Below are 5,000 nucleotides of genomic sequence, written 5' to 3' on the forward strand. Positions count from 1 at the left end.
GAGGTGCGATCGCCTCCGCGTGGGTACTTAGGTTGGTCGAATTTGGCGAGCAACCCTATCCCACGCGAGGGCTGATTGGCTCGATCGCGGTGAGACCGAAAGGTCCACCCGTGACTGGTTCCCGGCGTTAGTCCGAGAGGGTCACGACTGGATTGTCCGTCCGGTGGGCGACGTGCCGCGATTCGAGTTACGTGGCCGTCAGCACGCCGGCGGGCGCGAAAACCGCAACACTGGTGTCAGGTCGTGCGACACAAATTCATCGCCCTCCTCGCGGCACTGGTATTGGAGAACAGGAAAACAGGCTCTCCTGTCTCCGGCTAAATTCACGGGAATCGGTCCAGGGGTGAGAGAAGCGACCCCCGATTCCCTCCAAATTACGAGCGAGCAAATTAACCCTTCACGAGAAGCAAGATGGCGTCTCAAGGCGAGCGGGAGCCGGGGGTATTAGAAATGGATGTAGAATGTGTAGGATCCATGGTCCAGGATGGAATCCCCGAGCAGGAAATGTTGATTGTGCAGGAACACGGACTCGCCCAACTGAACCCAGGGCCCGAGGTGGGTGCGGCAGCAGCCACGGTGTATGACACCTCCCCCCCCCCCTCTCCACCAAAACCCTTCCCCAACCCTTGCCGAAACGGCTCAGCTGAGTGCATCCAACATGGCCCAGCTATGCGCCATGCTGGCGGCAATGAACGAAAAGATGAATGCGAAAATGATCGAAAAAATGGATGCAAATACAAACGAAATGAAAGACATGAACAAGCAAATGAATGAAGTGAAAACGACGATAGATACAAACGAAATGAAAGGCATGAACGAAAAGATGGATACAAATACAAATGAAATGAAAAACGAAATGAACAAGCAAATAAACGGAATGGAAGCAAACATGAAGGAAGAAATGAAAAAGTTCCGGGGTGAGACGCAGAACATGGGCCGATGCCTGCAGGCGGGCATGAAGGCCGTGACAAAGGAAATAATAGTTGAGACAAGGGAGGTAAAGGGTGAAGAGTTGGCAGAGACACGGGAGATAGAAAAAATAGAGGAAAGACTACACGAGGAAGACGGGGTAAGTGACGCACACACACACACAGAGGTAGTGGAGGATAATGGGGGTGAGCTGGCGGACTGGGTCGAGACCCAGTGCGAGCACCTGGATGACCTCCTCCAGGAACGAGGGGAGGGAGTCTGCCCCCTTGAGGCGAGTCACGACCAGGTGAGTTCGGTCGTGCTTTGCGAGGTTGAGGGGACGAGTGCTGTGGACGGGTGCACGGAGAGCTTGGGGGGTATAGAGGCCCCGGAGACCCTTGTGGGGACACGAATCCCCAGTGTAGTTGTCCCTGTGTGTGTGGTGCAAGGTGTGAGTGCGTCCCCGTGTGTGGAAGCGACCCCGTGTGTGAGTGGTGTGGTGGCGATGGTGCCGGAGTGCGTGCTTCCCAGCACGCCGTGCGTGGGTGAGGCACCGTGTGTGAGTGAGGCCGTGTGTGTGAGTGAGGCCGTGTGTGTGAGTGAAACGGCCAGTGTGAGTGAGGCACCGCGGGTTAGTGCCCCCGCGTGTGTGGATGAAACGGCCAGTGTGGATGAGACACCGCGGTTGAGTGCCCCCGCGTGTGTGGATGAGGAACCGCGGGTGAGTTCCCCCGCGTGTGTGGATGAGGCACGGAGTGTGAGTGAGGCACCGCGGGTGAGTGCCCCCGCACGCGTGAGTGAACGGCCGTGTGCAAGGTCGCTGTGTGCAAGGGAGACCGTGTGTGTGAGAGAGCGGTATGTGAGGGAGATGTCGGTTGGCATGCGGGAGCACGCAGCCGCGTCTCCCGGTGTGAATGTGATGGAGTGGACTGTGTGCGTCGTAACACGCGGGAGTTCGTGTGTGGAATGGAGACAGAGACGGCGACAGAGGAGAGAAAGCCGAGTAGCGGCTGTAGTTGTTTCGGGGACCGTGCCGGGTTCACCCAGCAGTGAGCATGAGGTTCGTGCTGTGCAACGCACGAGACCACCACGTGCTCGCTTGCGAGAGTGAAGTCCCGGTCCGGAAACGCACGCGGTGGATTTGCCGATCCCGCGGACGGACAAAGTTTAGGCAGGTAAACGGATTTGGACCGGACGGGTTCTCCACGCGATCGTGTGTGTTAAGCTCCAACGGGCAAAGCACATGTGTTCGCGTGGGGAACCCCTCGAGACGTGGGGCTTGTGTTTTTTTTTTATGCGCACGGTGATGCCATGGCTGCACGTGGGGTTGGAATCCGGCAGGAGGGATATCTCTGCCGGATGGTACCGTCCAAGGAGGGACGAGGAACACGTGCAGCTGCATGACGTCACGGGCAGGTGCAAAGTGCGCGAGCTCTGAGTTGCCGCGCAGGTGCTGCGCATGAAAAAAAAAAAAAAGGGAAAAAGCAAGCCTCACTTTCGGGTGCACAGGATTCCTGGGCAAGGGGTGAAAGACCCCCTTACCTGGGCACAGGATGAAAACTAGTTAGGGGGAAGGGTTAGCTTAGTTAGACCGACTTCATGGGGCAGGGGTAAGTCCTCATGGAGTCCGTGGAATGGATTAGTTAGAGGGATTGTAGCCAGATTTAGGTTGGGAAATAAAAGTTATTTGGGACATTTGAGAACATGGACAGACTTGTGAATGTGTAGAGGGGACGTAGCTTAGCTACGTAGGTTAAAAGGAACGTGCTGTAGTTTAAGGGACGACGTGGGAGCACGAGTTAGTTAGGGGATGCAGATAGAAGGATGGCAGAGTTCAGTGGTGTGTGTGTTGAAGAGTTGGTGAGTGAAGTGGAAGCATGTGCTTGGTGAGTGAGTGAGGCCAGCGGGTCTGTGTGTGTGGAGTGAATGGGGAATGCATGGTGCGATGAGTGATTGGGGGGAGGAGTGACTCCCGCCCAAGGGACCCCGGGGTCAGTATAAAGTGAGTTAGCTGGGTTAGTCAAATTGAAAAATGGAGGTCGTTTTGTTGTTGGTGGGAAAGTAGGCTCGAGACCCATTTGGAGGGGTGCAGGAGCCCTGTTGACGGGCTTGGGAGCGTGGCTGCGAAAGGTGAGTATCGCTGAGTGGGTACCCCGGGCACCAGGCTAGTCGGCCGCGGTAGGCCATGGGCCCATGGGGGGCCGGGATAGAGTAGTGGGCACGGGTGCGCCTGCTTGGTGCGGGGGCCCGGGGCGCCATTAGCCGCGTGGGCAGTGTTGTGGGCACGGGTGACCCTCGGAAAGGGGCCCGGGAGGCCGGCCTGCCACGTGTGCGTTTCAGGGGAGGTGCCATGGGGGCACTCCCCGGTGTTAGGGAGCTGGTAGGCTCGGAGGCAGTGTAGTGCCCGGGGGTGCCATAGCGGGAGAATCGGCAGAGGGTCGTGCCTGCCAAAGGGAGCCACGTGTCCCAGCCAGGAGACCGTGTGAGGGCACGGAGAGAAAATTGGGGGGCGAGGCCCGAAATTGTAAGGACACCAACACAGGCGACGGGAATCTGGGTTGTTAGAACCAATAGTTTAAGCGAGAGGCGCTTGTTGAAAGCCCCGGGGTAGTTTAACAGTTAAATGGTTAGGGTAGATTAGATGTACCCCTCCGCACCATCCATCCCCTCGCTGTCGTTGTGGGCCGCTGGACCCACTTTGGGTTAGATCGCCGAACTCTGGGGAGGCCATTCTGAGGCTTCGTTGGGCCTCGACACGGGACGTTAGCTCTCCCTTATTCCCCTCCGGGAAGGGAACGTAGGGGTTGGGAGTAGGCTAGGTGACAGGATAGGTTAGCCGAACAAGGACGATAAAGGGGGTTAGGGGACGATTTATAGTGGGGGAGTAAAAATAAAAACAACAAAAAAATAAGTTGGGGCTAAATTGGTTTTTCACAAATTAAGGGAGTGGGTATGTACAGTGACAGGCAAAGGCGATAGGTTGGGAGGGAGACAGGTAGGTAGGTCCGAGCCCGCCCTCCAAGTGGCCAGCACCACCGCACTCCCTCCACCAACCTCCACTGAACGGCAAGAGCTGGCCAACTTCATCGGCTGGCCGTGTTTTGCTTCAAGGCGGAGGCCGGCCAACTTCATCGGCAGCTGTTGTTTTGCTGCAAGGCCTGTGCCATCGGCTGGCCGTGTTTGCTTCAAGGCCTGTGCCGGCCAGTTCATCTGCCCGCTATGTTTGCCTGCAGCGGCCTTCTTCTGCGGGCTGTGTTTGCCTGCTGCCTTTGCCATGCCATGCCCACTGCCCCTGTTCACCAGCCCCGTTCAATTTTTGCTTTGCCCCCCCCTGTTCATTGCCATGTGCGCCAGGATCAAGGCAACAGTTTGCAAGCTGCAAGAACTGCCCCGTTGGCAGCTACAACACGGGCCTGCAGTGGCGGCCCGTGCACCGTGTTTGTGTTCATCCATCCATTCGTTGTGCTCATTGCGTGTGCCACTTGAGCTGGCACGGAGACTGCGTTTGTGCAGCCCATGCACCGTTGTGGTTCACTGCGTTCAGTTCAAAAGGGAAGGCCTTGGACTGCGTGTGAGCAGCCAGCCACGTTCCCTGTCACCTGCATTGTTTGAGCCAGAGACTGCATGCGGGCAGCCTGGCTCCCTGTTAACTGCTTTTCTTTTGCAGAGTTCAGTGATCCTGGGCCATGGTTTAGTGTAAAATTTGTAAGTTAAGGTTAAGATGTACTGTAAATATGAGTGCGCCCCCGGCATGTCTGTCTAGCGCCGGCAATTTTATTTAAGTCGTCCGTGTGAGTGAGTTTGTTTAGATAGTTACGCAGCCCTCAGGTTATTTATTTTGGGGACACGAATACCATGAATGTCGCACTCAGGGATCCGTAGGTAAAATGTACTGGGGGAAAACTACACATGATGGCACACGAAAATTTGACGACTCGGGACGAGTCTGTAAAAAGGGGAGGGGGTAGTGTTGTGGTTACCAGATTTGCAAACCACCATTCAGGTCCCTTAGGTGAGGTATCTCGGCAAGTATATGTGTAGTTAGGCCCAAACCCGTTGTCTAGTGGGAATACATGTCATTTATGCGTGCT

Source organism: Eptatretus burgeri, chromosome 12, assembly GCF_056783735.1.
Source record: "Eptatretus burgeri isolate ZD-2024b chromosome 12, Ebu_testis_v1, whole genome shotgun sequence".
Taxonomy (NCBI): Eukaryota; Metazoa; Chordata; class Myxini; order Myxiniformes; family Myxinidae; genus Eptatretus; species Eptatretus burgeri.